This window comes from Mytilus galloprovincialis, chromosome 2 (genome assembly GCF_965363235.1).
Source record: "Mytilus galloprovincialis chromosome 2, xbMytGall1.hap1.1, whole genome shotgun sequence".
Lineage (NCBI taxonomy): Eukaryota > Metazoa > Mollusca > Bivalvia > Mytilida > Mytilidae > Mytilus > Mytilus galloprovincialis.
This window is the reverse complement of record NC_134839.1, coordinates 91758338-91779542: the sequence shown is the minus strand read 5'-3', so window position 1 is coordinate 91779542 and position 21205 is coordinate 91758338. Positions and strand designations below refer to the sequence as shown.

General features: G+C 41.2%; 47 non-coding genes across 47 annotated transcripts; all 47 read right to left on the bottom strand.

The window, feature by feature from the left end:
• Positions 1–7: 7 nt before the first annotated feature.
• On the bottom strand, positions 8–79 carry Trnaa-ugc (transfer RNA alanine (anticodon UGC)). The gene has a single exon. It is a non-coding gene; the product is annotated as a tRNA-Ala (tRNA).
• A 380-nt stretch (positions 80–459) lies between these two features.
• Trnae-cuc (transfer RNA glutamic acid (anticodon CUC)) lies at positions 460–531 on the bottom strand. Its single transcript has one exon. It is a non-coding gene; the product is annotated as a tRNA-Glu (tRNA).
• A 533-nt stretch (positions 532–1064) lies between these two features.
• Positions 1065–1136, bottom strand: Trnaa-cgc (transfer RNA alanine (anticodon CGC)). The gene has a single exon. It is a non-coding gene; the product is annotated as a tRNA-Ala (tRNA).
• A 183-nt stretch (positions 1137–1319) lies between these two features.
• On the bottom strand, positions 1320–1391 carry Trnaa-ugc (transfer RNA alanine (anticodon UGC)). Its single transcript has one exon. It is a non-coding gene; the product is annotated as a tRNA-Ala (tRNA).
• A 380-nt stretch (positions 1392–1771) lies between these two features.
• Positions 1772–1843, bottom strand: Trnae-cuc (transfer RNA glutamic acid (anticodon CUC)). The gene has a single exon. It is a non-coding gene; the product is annotated as a tRNA-Glu (tRNA).
• A 533-nt stretch (positions 1844–2376) lies between these two features.
• On the bottom strand, positions 2377–2448 carry Trnaa-cgc (transfer RNA alanine (anticodon CGC)). Its single transcript has one exon. It is a non-coding gene; the product is annotated as a tRNA-Ala (tRNA).
• Positions 2449–2631: 183 nt separating this feature from the next.
• On the bottom strand, positions 2632–2703 carry Trnaa-ugc (transfer RNA alanine (anticodon UGC)). The gene has a single exon. It is a non-coding gene; the product is annotated as a tRNA-Ala (tRNA).
• A 380-nt stretch (positions 2704–3083) lies between these two features.
• On the bottom strand, positions 3084–3155 carry Trnae-cuc (transfer RNA glutamic acid (anticodon CUC)). Its single transcript has one exon. It is a non-coding gene; the product is annotated as a tRNA-Glu (tRNA).
• A 533-nt stretch (positions 3156–3688) lies between these two features.
• On the bottom strand, positions 3689–3760 carry Trnaa-cgc (transfer RNA alanine (anticodon CGC)). The gene has a single exon. It is a non-coding gene; the product is annotated as a tRNA-Ala (tRNA).
• Positions 3761–3943: 183 nt separating this feature from the next.
• Trnaa-ugc (transfer RNA alanine (anticodon UGC)) lies at positions 3944–4015 on the bottom strand. Its single transcript has one exon. It is a non-coding gene; the product is annotated as a tRNA-Ala (tRNA).
• Positions 4016–4395: 380 nt separating this feature from the next.
• Trnae-cuc (transfer RNA glutamic acid (anticodon CUC)) lies at positions 4396–4467 on the bottom strand. Its single transcript has one exon. It is a non-coding gene; the product is annotated as a tRNA-Glu (tRNA).
• A 533-nt stretch (positions 4468–5000) lies between these two features.
• On the bottom strand, positions 5001–5072 carry Trnaa-cgc (transfer RNA alanine (anticodon CGC)). Its single transcript has one exon. It is a non-coding gene; the product is annotated as a tRNA-Ala (tRNA).
• A 183-nt stretch (positions 5073–5255) lies between these two features.
• On the bottom strand, positions 5256–5327 carry Trnaa-ugc (transfer RNA alanine (anticodon UGC)). The gene has a single exon. It is a non-coding gene; the product is annotated as a tRNA-Ala (tRNA).
• A 380-nt stretch (positions 5328–5707) lies between these two features.
• On the bottom strand, positions 5708–5779 carry Trnae-cuc (transfer RNA glutamic acid (anticodon CUC)). The gene has a single exon. It is a non-coding gene; the product is annotated as a tRNA-Glu (tRNA).
• Positions 5780–6312: 533 nt separating this feature from the next.
• On the bottom strand, positions 6313–6384 carry Trnaa-cgc (transfer RNA alanine (anticodon CGC)). Its single transcript has one exon. It is a non-coding gene; the product is annotated as a tRNA-Ala (tRNA).
• A 183-nt stretch (positions 6385–6567) lies between these two features.
• On the bottom strand, positions 6568–6639 carry Trnaa-ugc (transfer RNA alanine (anticodon UGC)). Its single transcript has one exon. It is a non-coding gene; the product is annotated as a tRNA-Ala (tRNA).
• Positions 6640–7019: 380 nt separating this feature from the next.
• On the bottom strand, positions 7020–7091 carry Trnae-cuc (transfer RNA glutamic acid (anticodon CUC)). Its single transcript has one exon. It is a non-coding gene; the product is annotated as a tRNA-Glu (tRNA).
• A 533-nt stretch (positions 7092–7624) lies between these two features.
• Trnaa-cgc (transfer RNA alanine (anticodon CGC)) lies at positions 7625–7696 on the bottom strand. Its single transcript has one exon. It is a non-coding gene; the product is annotated as a tRNA-Ala (tRNA).
• Positions 7697–7879: 183 nt separating this feature from the next.
• On the bottom strand, positions 7880–7951 carry Trnaa-ugc (transfer RNA alanine (anticodon UGC)). Its single transcript has one exon. It is a non-coding gene; the product is annotated as a tRNA-Ala (tRNA).
• Positions 7952–8331: 380 nt separating this feature from the next.
• On the bottom strand, positions 8332–8403 carry Trnae-cuc (transfer RNA glutamic acid (anticodon CUC)). Its single transcript has one exon. It is a non-coding gene; the product is annotated as a tRNA-Glu (tRNA).
• Positions 8404–8936: 533 nt separating this feature from the next.
• Trnaa-cgc (transfer RNA alanine (anticodon CGC)) lies at positions 8937–9008 on the bottom strand. The gene has a single exon. It is a non-coding gene; the product is annotated as a tRNA-Ala (tRNA).
• Positions 9009–9191: 183 nt separating this feature from the next.
• Trnaa-ugc (transfer RNA alanine (anticodon UGC)) lies at positions 9192–9263 on the bottom strand. The gene has a single exon. It is a non-coding gene; the product is annotated as a tRNA-Ala (tRNA).
• A 380-nt stretch (positions 9264–9643) lies between these two features.
• On the bottom strand, positions 9644–9715 carry Trnae-cuc (transfer RNA glutamic acid (anticodon CUC)). Its single transcript has one exon. It is a non-coding gene; the product is annotated as a tRNA-Glu (tRNA).
• Positions 9716–10248: 533 nt separating this feature from the next.
• On the bottom strand, positions 10249–10320 carry Trnaa-cgc (transfer RNA alanine (anticodon CGC)). Its single transcript has one exon. It is a non-coding gene; the product is annotated as a tRNA-Ala (tRNA).
• A 183-nt stretch (positions 10321–10503) lies between these two features.
• Positions 10504–10575, bottom strand: Trnaa-ugc (transfer RNA alanine (anticodon UGC)). Its single transcript has one exon. It is a non-coding gene; the product is annotated as a tRNA-Ala (tRNA).
• Positions 10576–10955: 380 nt separating this feature from the next.
• On the bottom strand, positions 10956–11027 carry Trnae-cuc (transfer RNA glutamic acid (anticodon CUC)). The gene has a single exon. It is a non-coding gene; the product is annotated as a tRNA-Glu (tRNA).
• Positions 11028–11560: 533 nt separating this feature from the next.
• Trnaa-cgc (transfer RNA alanine (anticodon CGC)) lies at positions 11561–11632 on the bottom strand. The gene has a single exon. It is a non-coding gene; the product is annotated as a tRNA-Ala (tRNA).
• Positions 11633–11815: 183 nt separating this feature from the next.
• Positions 11816–11887, bottom strand: Trnaa-ugc (transfer RNA alanine (anticodon UGC)). The gene has a single exon. It is a non-coding gene; the product is annotated as a tRNA-Ala (tRNA).
• A 380-nt stretch (positions 11888–12267) lies between these two features.
• Positions 12268–12339, bottom strand: Trnae-cuc (transfer RNA glutamic acid (anticodon CUC)). The gene has a single exon. It is a non-coding gene; the product is annotated as a tRNA-Glu (tRNA).
• Positions 12340–12872: 533 nt separating this feature from the next.
• Trnaa-cgc (transfer RNA alanine (anticodon CGC)) lies at positions 12873–12944 on the bottom strand. The gene has a single exon. It is a non-coding gene; the product is annotated as a tRNA-Ala (tRNA).
• A 183-nt stretch (positions 12945–13127) lies between these two features.
• On the bottom strand, positions 13128–13199 carry Trnaa-ugc (transfer RNA alanine (anticodon UGC)). The gene has a single exon. It is a non-coding gene; the product is annotated as a tRNA-Ala (tRNA).
• Positions 13200–13579: 380 nt separating this feature from the next.
• Trnae-cuc (transfer RNA glutamic acid (anticodon CUC)) lies at positions 13580–13651 on the bottom strand. The gene has a single exon. It is a non-coding gene; the product is annotated as a tRNA-Glu (tRNA).
• Positions 13652–14184: 533 nt separating this feature from the next.
• Positions 14185–14256, bottom strand: Trnaa-cgc (transfer RNA alanine (anticodon CGC)). The gene has a single exon. It is a non-coding gene; the product is annotated as a tRNA-Ala (tRNA).
• Positions 14257–14439: 183 nt separating this feature from the next.
• Positions 14440–14511, bottom strand: Trnaa-ugc (transfer RNA alanine (anticodon UGC)). Its single transcript has one exon. It is a non-coding gene; the product is annotated as a tRNA-Ala (tRNA).
• A 986-nt stretch (positions 14512–15497) lies between these two features.
• Positions 15498–15569, bottom strand: Trnaa-cgc (transfer RNA alanine (anticodon CGC)). Its single transcript has one exon. It is a non-coding gene; the product is annotated as a tRNA-Ala (tRNA).
• Positions 15570–15752: 183 nt separating this feature from the next.
• On the bottom strand, positions 15753–15824 carry Trnaa-ugc (transfer RNA alanine (anticodon UGC)). Its single transcript has one exon. It is a non-coding gene; the product is annotated as a tRNA-Ala (tRNA).
• A 986-nt stretch (positions 15825–16810) lies between these two features.
• Positions 16811–16882, bottom strand: Trnaa-cgc (transfer RNA alanine (anticodon CGC)). The gene has a single exon. It is a non-coding gene; the product is annotated as a tRNA-Ala (tRNA).
• A 183-nt stretch (positions 16883–17065) lies between these two features.
• On the bottom strand, positions 17066–17137 carry Trnaa-ugc (transfer RNA alanine (anticodon UGC)). The gene has a single exon. It is a non-coding gene; the product is annotated as a tRNA-Ala (tRNA).
• A 380-nt stretch (positions 17138–17517) lies between these two features.
• Positions 17518–17589, bottom strand: Trnae-cuc (transfer RNA glutamic acid (anticodon CUC)). The gene has a single exon. It is a non-coding gene; the product is annotated as a tRNA-Glu (tRNA).
• Positions 17590–18122: 533 nt separating this feature from the next.
• On the bottom strand, positions 18123–18194 carry Trnaa-cgc (transfer RNA alanine (anticodon CGC)). Its single transcript has one exon. It is a non-coding gene; the product is annotated as a tRNA-Ala (tRNA).
• A 183-nt stretch (positions 18195–18377) lies between these two features.
• On the bottom strand, positions 18378–18449 carry Trnaa-ugc (transfer RNA alanine (anticodon UGC)). The gene has a single exon. It is a non-coding gene; the product is annotated as a tRNA-Ala (tRNA).
• Positions 18450–18829: 380 nt separating this feature from the next.
• On the bottom strand, positions 18830–18901 carry Trnae-cuc (transfer RNA glutamic acid (anticodon CUC)). The gene has a single exon. It is a non-coding gene; the product is annotated as a tRNA-Glu (tRNA).
• A 533-nt stretch (positions 18902–19434) lies between these two features.
• Positions 19435–19506, bottom strand: Trnaa-cgc (transfer RNA alanine (anticodon CGC)). Its single transcript has one exon. It is a non-coding gene; the product is annotated as a tRNA-Ala (tRNA).
• Positions 19507–19689: 183 nt separating this feature from the next.
• On the bottom strand, positions 19690–19761 carry Trnaa-ugc (transfer RNA alanine (anticodon UGC)). Its single transcript has one exon. It is a non-coding gene; the product is annotated as a tRNA-Ala (tRNA).
• A 380-nt stretch (positions 19762–20141) lies between these two features.
• On the bottom strand, positions 20142–20213 carry Trnae-cuc (transfer RNA glutamic acid (anticodon CUC)). Its single transcript has one exon. It is a non-coding gene; the product is annotated as a tRNA-Glu (tRNA).
• A 533-nt stretch (positions 20214–20746) lies between these two features.
• Positions 20747–20818, bottom strand: Trnaa-cgc (transfer RNA alanine (anticodon CGC)). Its single transcript has one exon. It is a non-coding gene; the product is annotated as a tRNA-Ala (tRNA).
• Positions 20819–21001: 183 nt separating this feature from the next.
• Positions 21002–21073, bottom strand: Trnaa-ugc (transfer RNA alanine (anticodon UGC)). Its single transcript has one exon. It is a non-coding gene; the product is annotated as a tRNA-Ala (tRNA).
• Between the last annotated feature and the right edge of the window lie 132 nt (positions 21074–21205).

The window sequence follows — 21205 nt, the reverse complement described above, 5'->3', positions numbered from 1 at the left end:
TTAGGAGTGGAGATGCCGGGGATCGAACCCGGGGCCTTTCACATGCAAAGCGAACGCTCTACCACTGAGCTACATCCCCTTCACAACGATAGAACATTAAATTTAAGTAGTGTATTTTCATACCGTGTATATACATGCCACTCTGATTATTAAAATAGTCTTGCACCAAGACGAGATGGTTATCTTTATGTCTCTAACAGTTGTACTGGGATTGAAATTTGTTGAGCAAGTACATTTGTAGTTCATTTTCATGTACTGAACCATCAATCAGTCCGCCTCGTTATATATTGAGCCGAAGGAAGACATAAAATATAAAGTATTGGTTGTAAAAGGAAATCATATAGTATATAGGACAAACATACACCGTTTCTTTCATTGACCACGTACACATAACAGTTGTTTGAAGCATATACCGTTATTTATATCAATATCGATCCGGAGAAAAGGCGCAAAAATATCTTCCCAGACGGGGAATCGAACCCCGGCCGCCGCGGTGAGAGCGCGGAATCCTAACCACTAGACTACCTGGGACTTACTCATAGTGGGGTAACTTAACACATATAAAGAGCAACACTAACAGCAATCATGCCTTTTTTGTACGTTACAACGTCATTGGGAATATCGACTGGCGTTAGACAGACTATAGAATGCCAATAGCTCAAGACCGCAAAAGGCGGCGAAATCACCCCGAATAGTCGCTACTGTCGACGCTATATAACGCATTGTTTCAGGCTGGAATCATTAACATAAACATTCGATTTGTTAATCTGACACACGATTTTAAAGTTATAATCCATATATTAAAATTGTGACACAAGTAAAACCTGTCGGGGAAAGGGAGTGTGGTATTAATTCGGCTTTGCCTGAAATGTTTGAGCGTGCATTTGAGACATGCCTCTAAAGAGTGATTTTTGAAATTTTAAGTCATCTGTGCCGAGTTCGCTGTTCAAACAGCACTTATATTCCGTTGCGCTTTCTATGATTTTCAAGGCAAAGCAGCATTGTGTAGGCGAGATTACTTTAATTGATTTCTCGATGCCGATTTTGTCTGCGGCCAAAAAATATGGAGATGCCGGGGATCGAACCCGGGGCCTTTCACATGCGAAGCGAACGCTCTACCACTGAGCTACATCCCCGTCCCTGGATTTTCATCAATATTTCCTTTTCAATTCCGCCTTTTACCGCAGGACAAAGTGTTCATGTAGGTGTCCTAAGAGAGGTCGGAGATGCTCACTTATATTTTACTGTGCATTTTCACTTGATCGTGCACGAAAGACATAGTTTATGTGGACTTAATGACATTGACAAAAAATTAGGAGTGGAGATGCCGGGGATCGAACCCGGGGCCTTTCACATGCAAAGCGAACGCTCTACCACTGAGCTACATCCCCTTCACAACGATAGAACATTAAATTTAAGTAGTGTATTTTCATACCGTGTATATACATGCCACTCTGATTATTAAAATAGTCTTGCACCAAGACGAGATGGTTATCTTTATGTCTCTAACAGTTGTACTGGGATTGAAATTTGTTGAGCAAGTACATTTGTAGTTCATTTTCATGTACTGAACCATCAATCAGTCCGCCTCGTTATATATTGAGCCGAAGGAAGACATAAAATATAAAGTATTGGTTGTAAAAGGAAATCATATAGTATATAGGACAAACATACACCGTTTCTTTCATTGACCACGTACACATAACAGTTGTTTGAAGCATATACCGTTATTAATATCAATATCGATCCGGAGAAAAGGCGCAAAAATATCTTCCCAGACGGGGAATCGAACCCCGGCCGCCGCGGTGAGAGCGCGGAATCCTAACCACTAGACTACCTGGGACTTACTCATAGTGGGGTAACTTAACACATATAAAGAGCAACACTAACAGCAATCATGCCTTTTTTGTACGTTACAACGTCATTGGGAATATCGACTGGCGTTAGACAGACTATAGAATGCCAATAGCTCAAGACCGCAAAAGGCGGCGAAATCACCCCGAATAGTCGCTACTGTCGACGCTATATAACGCATTGTTTCAGGCTGGAATCATTAACATAAACATTCGATTTGTTAATCTGACACACGATTTTAAAGTTATAATCCATATATTAAAATTGTGACACAAGTAAAACCTGTCGGGGAAAGGGAGTGTGGTATTAATTCGGCTTTGCCTGAAATGTTTGAGCGTGCATTTGAGACATGCCTCTAAAGAGTGATTTTTGAAATTTTAAGTCATCTGTGCCGAGTTCGCTGTTCAAACAGCACTTATATTCCGTTGCGCTTTCTATGATTTTCAAGGCAAAGCAGCATTGTGTAGGCGAGATTACTTTAATTGATTTCTCGATGCCGATTTTGTCTGCGGCCAAAAAATATGGAGATGCCGGGGATCGAACCCGGGGCCTTTCACATGCGAAGCGAACGCTCTACCACTGAGCTACATCCCCGTCCCTGGATTTTCATCAATATTTCCTTTTCAATTCCGCCTTTTACCGCAGGACAAAGTGTTCATGTAGGTGTCCTAAGAGAGGTCGGAGATGCTCACTTATATTTTACTGTGCATTTTCACTTGATCGTGCACGAAAGACATAGTTTATGTGGACTTAATGACATTGACAAAAAATTAGGAGTGGAGATGCCGGGGATCGAACCCGGGGCCTTTCACATGCAAAGCGAACGCTCTACCACTGAGCTACATCCCCTTCACAACGATAGAACATTAAATTTAAGTAGTGTATTTTCATACCGTGTATATACATGCCACTCTGATTATTAAAATAGTCTTGCACCAAGACGAGATGGTTATCTTTATGTCTCTAACAGTTGTACTGGGATTGAAATTTGTTGAGCAAGTACATTTGTAGTTCATTTTCATGTACTGAACCATCAATCAGTCCGCCTCGTTATATATTGAGCCGAAGGAAGACATAAAATATAAAGTATTGGTTGTAAAAGGAAATCATATAGTATATAGGACAAACATACACCGTTTCTTTCATTGACCACGTACACATAACAGTTGTTTGAAGCATATACCGTTATTAATATCAATATCGATCCGGAGAAAAGGCGCAAAAATATCTTCCCAGACGGGGAATCGAACCCCGGCCGCCGCGGTGAGAGCGCGGAATCCTAACCACTAGACTACCTGGGACTTACTCATAGTGGGGTAACTTAACACATATAAAGAGCAACACTAACAGCAATCATGCCTTTTTTGTACGTTACAACGTCATTGGGAATATCGACTGGCGTTAGACAGACTATAGAATGCCAATAGCTCAAGACCGCAAAAGGCGGCGAAATCACCCCGAATAGTCGCTACTGTCGACGCTATATAACGCATTGTTTCAGGCTGGAATCATTAACATAAACATTCGATTTGTTAATCTGACACACGATTTTAAAGTTATAATCCATATATTAAAATTGTGACACAAGTAAAACCTGTCGGGGAAAGGGAGTGTGGTATTAATTCGGCTTTGCCTGAAATGTTTGAGCGTGCATTTGAGACATGCCTCTAAAGAGTGATTTTTGAAATTTTAAGTCATCTGTGCCGAGTTCGCTGTTCAAACAGCACTTATATTCCGTTGCGCTTTCTATGATTTTCAAGGCAAAGCAGCATTGTGTAGGCGAGATTACTTTAATTGATTTCTCGATGCCGATTTTGTCTGCGGCCAAAAAATATGGAGATGCCGGGGATCGAACCCGGGGCCTTTCACATGCGAAGCGAACGCTCTACCACTGAGCTACATCCCCGTCCCTGGATTTTCATCAATATTTCCTTTTCAATTCCGCCTTTTACCGCAGGACAAAGTGTTCATGTAGGTGTCCTAAGAGAGGTCGGAGATGCTCACTTATATTTTACTGTGCATTTTCACTTGATCGTGCACGAAAGACATAGTTTATGTGGACTTAATGACATTGACAAAAAATTAGGAGTGGAGATGCCGGGGATCGAACCCGGGGCCTTTCACATGCAAAGCGAACGCTCTACCACTGAGCTACATCCCCTTCACAACGATAGAACATTAAATTTAAGTAGTGTATTTTCATACCGTGTATATACATGCCACTCTGATTATTAAAATAGTCTTGCACCAAGACGAGATGGTTATCTTTATGTCTCTAACAGTTGTACTGGGATTGAAATTTGTTGAGCAAGTACATTTGTAGTTCATTTTCATGTACTGAACCATCAATCAGTCCGCCTCGTTATATATTGAGCCGAAGGAAGACATAAAATATAAAGTATTGGTTGTAAAAGGAAATCATATAGTATATAGGACAAACATACACCGTTTCTTTCATTGACCACGTACACATAACAGTTGTTTGAAGCATATACCGTTATTAATATCAATATCGATCCGGAGAAAAGGCGCAAAAATATCTTCCCAGACGGGGAATCGAACCCCGGCCGCCGCGGTGAGAGCGCGGAATCCTAACCACTAGACTACCTGGGACTTACTCATAGTGGGGTAACTTAACACATATAAAGAGCAACACTAACAGCAATCATGCCTTTTTTGTACGTTACAACGTCATTGGGAATATCGACTGGCGTTAGACAGACTATAGAATGCCAATAGCTCAAGACCGCAAAAGGCGGCGAAATCACCCCGAATAGTCGCTACTGTCGACGCTATATAACGCATTGTTTCAGGCTGGAATCATTAACATAAACATTCGATTTGTTAATCTGACACACGATTTTAAAGTTATAATCCATATATTAAAATTGTGACACAAGTAAAACCTGTCGGGGAAAGGGAGTGTGGTATTAATTCGGCTTTGCCTGAAATGTTTGAGCGTGCATTTGAGACATGCCTCTAAAGAGTGATTTTTGAAATTTTAAGTCATCTGTGCCGAGTTCGCTGTTCAAACAGCACTTATATTCCGTTGCGCTTTCTATGATTTTCAAGGCAAAGCAGCATTGTGTAGGCGAGATTACTTTAATTGATTTCTCGATGCCGATTTTGTCTGCGGCCAAAAAATATGGAGATGCCGGGGATCGAACCCGGGGCCTTTCACATGCGAAGCGAACGCTCTACCACTGAGCTACATCCCCGTCCCTGGATTTTCATCAATATTTCCTTTTCAATTCCGCCTTTTACCGCAGGACAAAGTGTTCATGTAGGTGTCCTAAGAGAGGTCGGAGATGCTCACTTATATTTTACTGTGCATTTTCACTTGATCGTGCACGAAAGACATAGTTTATGTGGACTTAATGACATTGACAAAAAATTAGGAGTGGAGATGCCGGGGATCGAACCCGGGGCCTTTCACATGCAAAGCGAACGCTCTACCACTGAGCTACATCCCCTTCACAACGATAGAACATTAAATTTAAGTAGTGTATTTTCATACCGTGTATATACATGCCACTCTGATTATTAAAATAGTCTTGCACCAAGACGAGATGGTTATCTTTATGTCTCTAACAGTTGTACTGGGATTGAAATTTGTTGAGCAAGTACATTTGTAGTTCATTTTCATGTACTGAACCATCAATCAGTCCGCCTCGTTATATATTGAGCCGAAGGAAGACATAAAATATAAAGTATTGGTTGTAAAAGGAAATCATATAGTATATAGGACAAACATACACCGTTTCTTTCATTGACCACGTACACATAACAGTTGTTTGAAGCATATACCGTTATTAATATCAATATCGATCCGGAGAAAAGGCGCAAAAATATCTTCCCAGACGGGGAATCGAACCCCGGCCGCCGCGGTGAGAGCGCGGAATCCTAACCACTAGACTACCTGGGACTTACTCATAGTGGGGTAACTTAACACATATAAAGAGCAACACTAACAGCAATCATGCCTTTTTTGTACGTTACAACGTCATTGGGAATATCGACTGGCGTTAGACAGACTATAGAATGCCAATAGCTCAAGACCGCAAAAGGCGGCGAAATCACCCCGAATAGTCGCTACTGTCGACGCTATATAACGCATTGTTTCAGGCTGGAATCATTAACATAAACATTCGATTTGTTAATCTGACACACGATTTTAAAGTTATAATCCATATATTAAAATTGTGACACAAGTAAAACCTGTCGGGGAAAGGGAGTGTGGTATTAATTCGGCTTTGCCTGAAATGTTTGAGCGTGCATTTGAGACATGCCTCTAAAGAGTGATTTTTGAAATTTTAAGTCATCTGTGCCGAGTTCGCTGTTCAAACAGCACTTATATTCCGTTGCGCTTTCTATGATTTTCAAGGCAAAGCAGCATTGTGTAGGCGAGATTACTTTAATTGATTTCTCGATGCCGATTTTGTCTGCGGCCAAAAAATATGGAGATGCCGGGGATCGAACCCGGGGCCTTTCACATGCGAAGCGAACGCTCTACCACTGAGCTACATCCCCGTCCCTGGATTTTCATCAATATTTCCTTTTCAATTCCGCCTTTTACCGCAGGACAAAGTGTTCATGTAGGTGTCCTAAGAGAGGTCGGAGATGCTCACTTATATTTTACTGTGCATTTTCACTTGATCGTGCACGAAAGACATAGTTTATGTGGACTTAATGACATTGACAAAAAATTAGGAGTGGAGATGCCGGGGATCGAACCCGGGGCCTTTCACATGCAAAGCGAACGCTCTACCACTGAGCTACATCCCCTTCACAACGATAGAACATTAAATTTAAGTAGTGTATTTTCATACCGTGTATATACATGCCACTCTGATTATTAAAATAGTCTTGCACCAAGACGAGATGGTTATCTTTATGTCTCTAACAGTTGTACTGGGATTGAAATTTGTTGAGCAAGTACATTTGTAGTTCATTTTCATGTACTGAACCATCAATCAGTCCGCCTCGTTATATATTGAGCCGAAGGAAGACATAAAATATAAAGTATTGGTTGTAAAAGGAAATCATATAGTATATAGGACAAACATACACCGTTTCTTTCATTGACCACGTACACATAACAGTTGTTTGAAGCATATACCGTTATTAATATCAATATCGATCCGGAGAAAAGGCGCAAAAATATCTTCCCAGACGGGGAATCGAACCCCGGCCGCCGCGGTGAGAGCGCGGAATCCTAACCACTAGACTACCTGGGACTTACTCATAGTGGGGTAACTTAACACATATAAAGAGCAACACTAACAGCAATCATGCCTTTTTTGTACGTTACAACGTCATTGGGAATATCGACTGGCGTTAGACAGACTATAGAATGCCAATAGCTCAAGACCGCAAAAGGCGGCGAAATCACCCCGAATAGTCGCTACTGTCGACGCTATATAACGCATTGTTTCAGGCTGGAATCATTAACATAAACATTCGATTTGTTAATCTGACACACGATTTTAAAGTTATAATCCATATATTAAAATTGTGACACAAGTAAAACCTGTCGGGGAAAGGGAGTGTGGTATTAATTCGGCTTTGCCTGAAATGTTTGAGCGTGCATTTGAGACATGCCTCTAAAGAGTGATTTTTGAAATTTTAAGTCATCTGTGCCGAGTTCGCTGTTCAAACAGCACTTATATTCCGTTGCGCTTTCTATGATTTTCAAGGCAAAGCAGCATTGTGTAGGCGAGATTACTTTAATTGATTTCTCGATGCCGATTTTGTCTGCGGCCAAAAAATATGGAGATGCCGGGGATCGAACCCGGGGCCTTTCACATGCGAAGCGAACGCTCTACCACTGAGCTACATCCCCGTCCCTGGATTTTCATCAATATTTCCTTTTCAATTCCGCCTTTTACCGCAGGACAAAGTGTTCATGTAGGTGTCCTAAGAGAGGTCGGAGATGCTCACTTATATTTTACTGTGCATTTTCACTTGATCGTGCACGAAAGACATAGTTTATGTGGACTTAATGACATTGACAAAAAATTAGGAGTGGAGATGCCGGGGATCGAACCCGGGGCCTTTCACATGCAAAGCGAACGCTCTACCACTGAGCTACATCCCCTTCACAACGATAGAACATTAAATTTAAGTAGTGTATTTTCATACCGTGTATATACATGCCACTCTGATTATTAAAATAGTCTTGCACCAAGACGAGATGGTTATCTTTATGTCTCTAACAGTTGTACTGGGATTGAAATTTGTTGAGCAAGTACATTTGTAGTTCATTTTCATGTACTGAACCATCAATCAGTCCGCCTCGTTATATATTGAGCCGAAGGAAGACATAAAATATAAAGTATTGGTTGTAAAAGGAAATCATATAGTATATAGGACAAACATACACCGTTTCTTTCATTGACCACGTACACATAACAGTTGTTTGAAGCATATACCGTTATTAATATCAATATCGATCCGGAGAAAAGGCGCAAAAATATCTTCCCAGACGGGGAATCGAACCCCGGCCGCCGCGGTGAGAGCGCGGAATCCTAACCACTAGACTACCTGGGACTTACTCATAGTGGGGTAACTTAACACATATAAAGAGCAACACTAACAGCAATCATGCCTTTTTTGTACGTTACAACGTCATTGGGAATATCGACTGGCGTTAGACAGACTATAGAATGCCAATAGCTCAAGACCGCAAAAGGCGGCGAAATCACCCCGAATAGTCGCTACTGTCGACGCTATATAACGCATTGTTTCAGGCTGGAATCATTAACATAAACATTCGATTTGTTAATCTGACACACGATTTTAAAGTTATAATCCATATATTAAAATTGTGACACAAGTAAAACCTGTCGGGGAAAGGGAGTGTGGTATTAATTCGGCTTTGCCTGAAATGTTTGAGCGTGCATTTGAGACATGCCTCTAAAGAGTGATTTTTGAAATTTTAAGTCATCTGTGCCGAGTTCGCTGTTCAAACAGCACTTATATTCCGTTGCGCTTTCTATGATTTTCAAGGCAAAGCAGCATTGTGTAGGCGAGATTACTTTAATTGATTTCTCGATGCCGATTTTGTCTGCGGCCAAAAAATATGGAGATGCCGGGGATCGAACCCGGGGCCTTTCACATGCGAAGCGAACGCTCTACCACTGAGCTACATCCCCGTCCCTGGATTTTCATCAATATTTCCTTTTCAATTCCGCCTTTTACCGCAGGACAAAGTGTTCATGTAGGTGTCCTAAGAGAGGTCGGAGATGCTCACTTATATTTTACTGTGCATTTTCACTTGATCGTGCACGAAAGACATAGTTTATGTGGACTTAATGACATTGACAAAAAATTAGGAGTGGAGATGCCGGGGATCGAACCCGGGGCCTTTCACATGCAAAGCGAACGCTCTACCACTGAGCTACATCCCCTTCACAACGATAGAACATTAAATTTAAGTAGTGTATTTTCATACCGTGTATATACATGCCACTCTGATTATTAAAATAGTCTTGCACCAAGACGAGATGGTTATCTTTATGTCTCTAACAGTTGTACTGGGATTGAAATTTGTTGAGCAAGTACATTTGTAGTTCATTTTCATGTACTGAACCATCAATCAGTCCGCCTCGTTATATATTGAGCCGAAGGAAGACATAAAATATAAAGTATTGGTTGTAAAAGGAAATCATATAGTATATAGGACAAACATACACCGTTTCTTTCATTGACCACGTACACATAACAGTTGTTTGAAGCATATACCGTTATTAATATCAATATCGATCCGGAGAAAAGGCGCAAAAATATCTTCCCAGACGGGGAATCGAACCCCGGCCGCCGCGGTGAGAGCGCGGAATCCTAACCACTAGACTACCTGGGACTTACTCATAGTGGGGTAACTTAACACATATAAAGAGCAACACTAACAGCAATCATGCCTTTTTTGTACGTTACAACGTCATTGGGAATATCGACTGGCGTTAGACAGACTATAGAATGCCAATAGCTCAAGACCGCAAAAGGCGGCGAAATCACCCCGAATAGTCGCTACTGTCGACGCTATATAACGCATTGTTTCAGGCTGGAATCATTAACATAAACATTCGATTTGTTAATCTGACACACGATTTTAAAGTTATAATCCATATATTAAAATTGTGACACAAGTAAAACCTGTCGGGGAAAGGGAGTGTGGTATTAATTCGGCTTTGCCTGAAATGTTTGAGCGTGCATTTGAGACATGCCTCTAAAGAGTGATTTTTGAAATTTTAAGTCATCTGTGCCGAGTTCGCTGTTCAAACAGCACTTATATTCCGTTGCGCTTTCTATGATTTTCAAGGCAAAGCAGCATTGTGTAGGCGAGATTACTTTAATTGATTTCTCGATGCCGATTTTGTCTGCGGCCAAAAAATATGGAGATGCCGGGGATCGAACCCGGGGCCTTTCACATGCGAAGCGAACGCTCTACCACTGAGCTACATCCCCGTCCCTGGATTTTCATCAATATTTCCTTTTCAATTCCGCCTTTTACCGCAGGACAAAGTGTTCATGTAGGTGTCCTAAGAGAGGTCGGAGATGCTCACTTATATTTTACTGTGCATTTTCACTTGATCGTGCACGAAAGACATAGTTTATGTGGACTTAATGACATTGACAAAAAATTAGGAGTGGAGATGCCGGGGATCGAACCCGGGGCCTTTCACATGCAAAGCGAACGCTCTACCACTGAGCTACATCCCCTTCACAACGATAGAACATTAAATTTAAGTAGTGTATTTTCATACCGTGTATATACATGCCACTCTGATTATTAAAATAGTCTTGCACCAAGACGAGATGGTTATCTTTATGTCTCTAACAGTTGTACTGGGATTGAAATTTGTTGAGCAAGTACATTTGTAGTTCATTTTCATGTACTGAACCATCAATCAGTCCGCCTCGTTATATATTGAGCCGAAGGAAGACATAAAATATAAAGTATTGGTTGTAAAAGGAAATCATATAGTATATAGGACAAACATACACCGTTTCTTTCATTGACCACGTACACATAACAGTTGTTTGAAGCATATACCGTTATTAATATCAATATCGATCCGGAGAAAAGGCGCAAAAATATCTTCCCAGACGGGGAATCGAACCCCGGCCGCCGCGGTGAGAGCGCGGAATCCTAACCACTAGACTACCTGGGACTTACTCATAGTGGGGTAACTTAACACATATAAAGAGCAACACTAACAGCAATCATGCCTTTTTTGTACGTTACAACGTCATTGGGAATATCGACTGGCGTTAGACAGACTATAGAATGCCAATAGCTCAAGACCGCAAAAGGCGGCGAAATCACCCCGAATAGTCGCTACTGTCGACGCTATATAACGCATTGTTTCAGGCTGGAATCATTAACATAAACATTCGATTTGTTAATCTGACACACGATTTTAAAGTTATAATCCATATATTAAAATTGTGACACAAGTAAAACCTGTCGGGGAAAGGGAGTGTGGTATTAATTCGGCTTTGCCTGAAATGTTTGAGCGTGCATTTGAGACATGCCTCTAAAGAGTGATTTTTGAAATTTTAAGTCATCTGTGCCGAGTTCGCTGTTCAAACAGCACTTATATTCCGTTGCGCTTTCTATGATTTTCAAGGCAAAGCAGCATTGTGTAGGCGAGATTACTTTAATTGATTTCTCGATGCCGATTTTGTCTGCGGCCAAAAAATATGGAGATGCCGGGGATCGAACCCGGGGCCTTTCACATGCGAAGCGAACGCTCTACCACTGAGCTACATCCCCGTCCCTGGATTTTCATCAATATTTCCTTTTCAATTCCGCCTTTTACCGCAGGACAAAGTGTTCATGTAGGTGTCCTAAGAGAGGTCGGAGATGCTCACTTATATTTTACTGTGCATTTTCACTTGATCGTGCACGAAAGACATAGTTTATGTGGACTTAATGACATTGACAAAAAATTAGGAGTGGAGATGCCGGGGATCGAACCCGGGGCCTTTCACATGCAAAGCGAACGCTCTACCACTGAGCTACATCCCCTTCACAACGATAGAACATTAAATTTAAGTAGTGTATTTTCATACCGTGTATATACATGCCACTCTGATTATTAAAATAGTCTTGCACCAAGACGAGATGGTTATCTTTATGTCTCTAACAGTTGTACTGGGATTGAAATTTGTTGAGCAAGTACATTTGTAGTTCATTTTCATGTACTGAACCATCAATCAGTCCGCCTCGTTATATATTGAGCCGAAGGAAGACATAAAATATAAAGTATTGGTTGTAAAAGGAAATCATATAGTATATAGGACAAACATACACCGTTTCTTTCATTGACCACGTACACATAACAGTTGTTTGAAGCATATACCGTTATTAATATCAATATCGATCCGGAGAAAAGGCGCAAAAATATCTTCCCAGACGGGGAATCGAACCCCGGCCGCCGCGGTGAGAGCGCGGAATCCTAACCACTAGACTACCTGGGACTTACTCATAGTGGGGTAACTTAACACATATAAAGAGCAACACTAACAGCAATCATGCCTTTTTTGTACGTTACAACGTCATTGGGAATATCGACTGGCGTTAGACAGACTATAGAATGCCAATAGCTCAAGACCGCAAAAGGCGGCGAAATCACCCCGAATAGTCGCTACTGTCGACGCTATATAACGCATTGTTTCAGGCTGGAATCATTAACATAAACATTCGATTTGTTAATCTGACACACGATTTTAAAGTTATAATCCATATATTAAAATTGTGACACAAGTAAAACCTGTCGGGGAAAGGGAGTGTGGTATTAATTCGGCTTTGCCTGAAATGTTTGAGCGTGCATTTGAGACATGCCTCTAAAGAGTGATTTTTGAAATTTTAAGTCATCTGTGCCGAGTTCGCTGTTCAAACAGCACTTATATTCCGTTGCGCTTTCTATGATTTTCAAGGCAAAGCAGCATTGTGTAGGCGAGATTACTTTAATTGATTTCTCGATGCCGATTTTGTCTGCGGCCAAAAAATATGGAGATGCCGGGGATCGAACCCGGGGCCTTTCACATGCGAAGCGAACGCTCTACCACTGAGCTACATCCCCGTCCCTGGATTTTCATCAATATTTCCTTTTCAATTCCGCCTTTTACCGCAGGACAAAGTGTTCATGTAGGTGTCCTAAGAGAGGTCGGAGATGCTCACTTATATTTTACTGTGCATTTTCACTTGATCGTGCACGAAAGACATAGTTTATGTGGACTTAATGACATTGACAAAAAATTAGGAGTGGAGATGCCGGGGATCGAACCCGGGGCCTTTCACATGCAAAGCGAACGCTCTACCACTGAGCTACATCCCCTTCACAACGATAGAACATTAAATTTAAGTAGTGTATTTTCATACCGTGTATATACATGCCACTCTGATTATTAAAATAGTCTTGCACCAAGACGAGATGGTTATCTTTATGTCTCTAACAGTTGTACTGGGATTGAAATTTGTTGAGCAAGTACATTTGTAGTTCATTTTCATGTACTGAACCATCAATCAGTCCGCCTCGTTATATATTGAGCCGAAGGAAGACATAAAATATAAAGTATTGGTTGTAAAAGGAAATCATATAGTATATAGGACAAACATACACCGTTTCTTTCATTGACCACGTACACATAACAGTTGTTTGAAGCATATACCGTTATTAATATCAATATCGATCCGGAGAAAAGGCGCAAAAATATCTTCCCAGACGGGGAATCGAACCCCGGCCGCCGCGGTGAGAGCGCGGAATCCTAACCACTAGACTACCTGGGACTTACTCATAGTGGGGTAACTTAACACATATAAAGAGCAACACTAACAGCAATCATGCCTTTTTTGTACGTTACAACGTCATTGGGAATATCGACTGGCGTTAGACAGACTATAGAATGCCAATAGCTCAAGACCGCAAAAGGCGGCGAAATCACCCCGAATAGTCGCTACTGTCGACGCTATATAACGCATTGTTTCAGGCTGGAATCATTAACATAAACATTCGATTTGTTAATCTGACACACGATTTTAAAGTTATAATCCATATATTAAAATTGTGACACAAGTAAAACCTGTCGGGGAAAGGGAGTGTGGTATTAATTCGGCTTTGCCTGAAATGTTTGAGCGTGCATTTGAGACATGCCTCTAAAGAGTGATTTTTGAAATTTTAAGTCATCTGTGCCGAGTTCGCTGTTCAAACAGCACTTATATTCCGTTGCGCTTTCTATGATTTTCAAGGCAAAGCAGCATTGTGTAGGCGAGATTACTTTAATTGATTTCTCGATGCCGATTTTGTCTGCGGCCAAAAAATATGGAGATGCCGGGGATCGAACCCGGGGCCTTTCACATGCGAAGCGAACGCTCTACCACTGAGCTACATCCCCGTCCCTGGATTTTCATCAATATTTCCTTTTCAATTCCGCCTTTTACCGCAGGACAAAGTGTTCATGTAGGTGTCCTAAGAGAGGTCGGAGATGCTCACTTATATTTTACTGTGCATTTTCACTTGATCGTGCACGAAAGACATAGTTTATGTGGACTTAATGACATTGACAAAAAATTAGGAGTGGAGATGCCGGGGATCGAACCCGGGGCCTTTCACATGCAAAGCGAACGCTCTACCACTGAGCTACATCCCCTTCACAACGATAGAACATTAAATTTAAGTAGTGTATTTTCATACCGTGTATATACATGCCACTCTGATTATTAAAATAGTCTTGCACCAAGACGAGATGGTTATCTTTATGTCTCTAACAGTTGTACTGGGATTGAAATTTGTTGAGCAAGTACATTTGTAGTTCATTTTCATGTACTGAACCATCAATCAGTCCGCCTCGTTATATATTGAGCCGAAGGAAGACATAAAATATAAAGTATTGGTTGTAAAAGGAAATCATATAGTATATAGGACAAACATACACCGTTTCTTTCATTGACCACGTACACATAACAGTTGTTTGAAGCATATACCGTTATTAATATCAATATCGATCCGGAGAAAAGGCGCAAAAATATCTTCCCAGACGGGGAATCGAACCCCCGGCCGCCGCGGTGAGAGCGCGGAATCCTAACCACTAGACTACCTGGGACTTACTCATAGTGGGGTAACTTAACACATATAAAGAGCAACACTAACAGCAATCATGCCTTTTTTGTACGTTACAACGTCATTGGGAATATCGACTGGCGTTAGACAGACTATAGAATGCCAATAGCTCAAGACCGCAAAAGGCGGCGAAATCACCCCGAATAGTCGCTACTGTCGACGCTATATAACGCATTGTTTCAGGCTGGAATCATTAACATAAACATTCGATTTGTTAATCTGACACACGATTTTAAAGTTATAATCCATATATTAAAATTGTGACACAAGTAAAACCTGTCGGGGAAAGGGAGTGTGGTATTAATTCGGCTTTGCCTGAAATGTTTGAGCGTGCATTTGAGACATGCCTCTAAAGAGTGATTTTTGAAATTTTAAGTCATCTGTGCCGAGTTCGCTGTTCAAACAGCACTTATATTCCGTTGCGCTTTCTATGATTTTCAAGGCAAAGCAGCATTGTGTAGGCGAGATTACTTTTATTGATTTCTCGATGCCGATTTTGTCTGCGGCCAAAAAATATGGAGATGCCGGGGATCGAACCCGGGGCCTTTCACATGCGAAGCGAACGCTCTACCACTGAGCTACATCCCCGTCCCTGGATTTTCATCAATATTTCCTTTTCAATTCCGCCTTTTACCGCAGGACAAAGTGTTCATGTAGGTGTCCTAAGAGAGGTCGGAGATGCTCACTTATATTTTACTGTGCATTTTCACTTGATCGTGCACGAAAGACATAGTTTATGTGGACTTAATGACATTGACAAAAAATTAGGAGTGGAGATGCCGGGGATCGAACCCGGGGCCTTTCACATGCAAAGCGAACGCTCTACCACTGAGCTACATCCCCTTCACAACGATAGAACATTAAATTTAAGTAGTGTATTTTCATACCGTGTATATACATGCCACTCTGATTATTAAAATAGTCTTGCACCAAGACGAGATGGTTATCTTTATGTCTCTAACAGTTGTACTGGGATTGAAATTTGTTGAGCAAGTACATTTGTAGTTCATTTTCATGTACTGAACCATCAATCAGTCCGCCTCGTTATATATTGAGCCGAAGGAAGACATAAAATATAAAGTATTGGTTGTAAAAGGAAATCATATAGTATATAGGACAAACATACACCGTTTCTTTCATTGACCACGTACACATAACAGTTGTTTGAAGCATATACCGTTATTAATATCAATATCGATCCGGAGAAAAGGCGCAAAAATATCTTCCCAGACGGGGAATCGAACCCCCGGCCGCCGCGGTGAGAGCGCGGAATCCTAACCACTAGACTACCTGGGACTTACTCATAGTGGGGTAACTTAACACATATAAAGAGCAACACTAACAGCAATCATGCCTTTTTTGTACGTTACAACGTCATTGGGAATATCGACTGGCGTTAGACAGACTATAGAATGCCAATAGCTCAAGACCGCAAAAGGCGGCGAAATCACCCCGAATAGTCGCTACTGTCGACGCTATATAACGCATTGTTTCAGGCTGGAATCATTAACATAAACATTCGATTTGTTAATCTGACACACGATTTTAAAGTTATAATCCATATATTAAAATTGTGACACAAGTAAAACCTGTCGGGGAAAGGGAGTGTGGTATTAATTCGGCTTTGCCTGAAATGTTTGAGCGTGCATTTGAGACATGCCTCTAAAGAGTGATTTTTGAAATTTTAAGTCATCTGTGCCGAGTTCGCTGTTCAAACAGCACTTATATTCCGTTGCGCTTTCTATGATTTTCAAGGCAAAGCAGCATTGTGTAGGCGAGATTACTTTAATTGATTTCTCGATGCCGATTTTGTCTGCGGCCAAAAAATATGGAGATGCCGGGGATCGAACCCGGGGCCTTTCACATGCGAAGCGAACGCTCTACCACTGAGCTACATCCCCGTCCCTGGATTTTCATCAATATTTCCTTTTCAATTCCGCCTTTTACCGCAGGACAAAGTGTTCATGTAGGTGTCCTAAGAGAGGTCGGAGATGCTCACTTATATTTTACTGTGCATTTTCACTTGATCGTGCACGAAAGACATAGTTTATGTGGACTTAATGACATTGACAAAAAATTAGGAGTGGAGATGCCGGGGATCGAACCCGGGGCCTTTCACATGCAAAGCGAACGCTCTACCACTGAGCTACATCCCCTTCACAACGATAGAACATTAAATTTAAGTAGTGTATTTTCATACCGTGTATATACATGCCACTCTGATTATTAAAATAGTCTTGCACCAAGACGAGATGGTTATCTTTATGTCTCTAACAGTTGTACTGGGATTGAAATTTGTTGAGCAAGTACATTTGTAGTTCATTTTCATGTACTGAACCATCAATCAGTCCGCCTCGTTATATATTGAGCCGAAGGAAGACATAAAATATAAAGTATTGGTTGTAAAAGGAAATCATATAGTATATAGGACAAACATACACCGTTTCTTTCATTGACCACGTACACATAACAGTTGTTTGAAGCATATACCGTTATTAATATCAATATCGATCCGGAGAAAAGGCGCAAAAATATCTTCCCAGACGGGGAATCGAACCCCGGCCGCCGCGGTGAGAGCGCGGAATCCTAACCACTAGACTACCTGGGACTTACTCATAGTGGGGTAACTTAACACATATAAAGAGCAACACTAACAGCAATTATGCCTTTTTTGTACGTTACAACGTCATTGGGAATATCGACTGGCGTTAGACAGACTATAGAATGCCAATAGCTCAAGACCGCAAAAGGCGGCGAAATCACCCCGAATAGTCGCTACTGTCGACGCTATATAACGCATTGTTTCAGGCTGGAATCATTAACATAAACATTCGATTTGTTAATCTGACACACGATTTTAAAGTTATAATCCATATATTAAAATTGTGACACAAGTAAAACCTGTCGGGGAAAGGGAGTGTGGTATTAATTCGGCTTTGCCTGAAATGTTTGAGCGTGCATTTGAGACATGCCTCTAAAGAGTGATTTTTGAAATTTTAAGTCATCTGTGCCGAGTTCGCTGTTCAAACAGCACTTATATTCCGTTGCGCTTTCTATGATTTTCAAGGCAAAGCAGCATTGTGTAGGCGAGATTACTTTAATTGATTTCTCGATGCCGATTTTGTCTGCGGCCAAAAAATATGGAGATGCCGGGGATCGAACCCGGGGCCTTTCACATGCGAAGCGAACGCTCTACCACTGAGCTACATCCCCGTCCCTGGATTTTCATCAATATTTCCTTTTCAATTCCGCCTTTTACCGCAGGACAAAGTGTTCATGTAGGTGTCCTAAGAGAGGTCGGAGATGCTCACTTATATTTTACTGTGCATTTTCACTTGATCGTGCACGAAAGACATAGTTTATGTGGACTTAATGACATTGACAAAAAATTAGGAGTGGAGATGCCGGGGATCGAACCCGGGGCCTTTCACATGCAAAGCGAACGCTCTACCACTGAGCTACATCCCCTTCACAACGATAGAACATTAAATTTAAGTAGTGTATTTTCATACCGTGTATATACATGCCACTCTGATTATTAAAATAGTCTTGCACCAAGACGAGATGGTTATCTTTATGTCTCTAACAGTTGTACTGGGATTGAAATTTGTTGAGCAAGTACATTTGTAGTTCATTTTCATGTACTGAACCATCAATCAGTCCGCCTCGTTATATATTGAGCCGAAGGAAGACATAAAATATAAAGTATTGGTTGTAAAAGGAAATCATATAGTATATAGGACAAACATACACCGTTTCTTTCATTGACCACGTACACATAACAGTTGTTTGAAGCATATACCGTTATTAATATCAATATCGATCCGGAGAAAAGGCGCAAAAATATCTTCCCAGACGGGGAATCGAACCCCGGCCGCCGCGGTGAGAGCGCGGAATCCTAACCACTAGACTACCTGGGACTTACTCATAGTGGGGTAACTTAACACATATAAAGAGCAACACTAATAGCAATCATGCCTTTTTTGTACGTTACAACGTCATTGGGAATATCGACTGGCGTTAGACAGACTATAGAATGCCAATAGCTCAAGACCGCAAAAGGCGGCGAAATCACCCCGAATAGTCGCTACTGTCGACGCTATATAACGCATTGTTTCAGGCTGGAATCATTAACATAAACATTCGATTTGTTAATCTGACACACGATTTTAAAGTTATAATCCATATATTAAAATTGTGACACAAGTAAAACCTGTCGGGGAAAGGGAGTGTGGTATTAATTCGGCTTTGCCTGAAATGTTTGAGCGTGCATTTGAGACATGCCTCTAAAGAGTGATTTTTGAAATTTTAAGTCATCTGTGCCGAGTTCGCTGTTCAAACAGCACTTATATTCCGTTGCGCTTTCTATGATTTTCAAGGCAAAGCAGCATTGTGTAGGCGAGATTACTTTAATTGATTTCTCGATGCCGATTTTGTCTGCGGCCAAAAAATATGGAGATGCCGGGGATCGAACCCGGGGCCTTTCACATGCGAAGCGAACGCTCTACCACTGAGCTACATCCCCGTCCCTGGATTTTCATCAATATTTCCTTTTCAATTCCGCCTTTTACCGCAGGACAAAGTGTTCATGTAGGTGTCCTAAGAGAGGTCGGAGATGCTCACTTATATTTTACTGTGCATTTTCACTTGATCGTGCACGAAAGACATAGTTTATGTGGACTTAATGACATTGACAAAAAATTAGGAGTGGAGATGCCGGGGATCGAACCCGGGGCCTTTCACATGCAAAGCGAACGCTCTACCACTGAGCTACATCCCCTTCACAACGATAGAACATTAAATTTAAGTAGTGTATTTTCATACCGTGTATATACATGCCACTCTGATTATTAAAATAGTCTTGCACCAAGACGAGATGGTTATCTTTATGTCTCTAACAGTTGTACTGGGATTGAAATTTGTTGAGCAAGTACATTTGTAGTTCATTTTCATGTACTGAACCATCAATCAGTCCGCCTCGTTATATATTGAGCCGAAGGAAGACATAAAATATAAAGTATTGGTTGTAAAAGGAAATCATATAGTATATAGGACAAACATACACCGTTTCTTTCATTGACCACGTACACATAACAGTTGTTTGAAGCATATACCGTTATTAATATCAATATCGATCCGGAGAAAAGGCGCAAAAATATCTTCCCAGACGGGGAATCGAACCCCGGCCGCCGCGGTGAGAGCGCGGAATCCTAACCACTAGACTACCTGGGACTTACTCATAGTGGGGTAACTTAACACATATAAAGAGCAACACTAACAGCAATCATGCCTTTTTTGTACGTTACAACGTCATTGGGAATATCGACTGGCGTTAGACAGACTATAGAATGCCAATAGCTCAAGACCGCAAAAGGCGGCGAAATCACCCCGAATAGTCGCTACTGTCGACGCTATATAACGCATTGTTTCAGGCTGGAATCATTAACATAAACATTCGATTTGTTAATCTGACACACGATTTTAAAGTTATAATCCATATATTAAAATTGTGACACAAGTAAAACCTGTCGGGGAAAGGGAGTGTGGTATTAATTCGGCTTTGCCTGAAATGTTTGAGCGTGCATTTGAGACATGCCTCTAAAGAGTGATTTTTGAAATTTTAAGTCATCTGTGCCGAGTTCGCTGTTCAAACAGCACTTATATTCCGTTGCGCTTTCTATGATTTTCAAGGCAAAGCAGCATTGTGTAGGCGAGATTACTTTAATTGATTTCTCGATGCCGATTTTGTCTGCGGCCAAAAAATATGGAGATGCCGGGGATCGAACCCGGGGCCTTTCACATGCGAAGCGAACGCTCTACCACTGAGCTACATCCCCGTCCCTGGATTTTCATCAATATTTCCTTTTCAATTCCGCCTTTTACCGCAGGACAAAGTGTTCATGTAGGTGTCCTAAGAGAGGTCGGAGATGCTCACTTATATTTTACTGTGCATTTTCACTTGATCGTGCACGAAAGACATAGTTTATGTGGACTTAATGACATTGACAAAAAATTAGGAGTGGAGATGCCGGGGATCGAACCCGGGGCCTTTCACATGCAAAGCGAACGCTCTACCACTGAGCTACATCCCCTTCACAACGATAGAACATTAAATTTAAGTAGTGTATTTTCATACCGTGTATATACATGCCACTCTGATTATTAAAATAGTCTTGCACCAAGACGAGATGGTTATCTTTATGTCTCTAACAGTTGTACTGGGA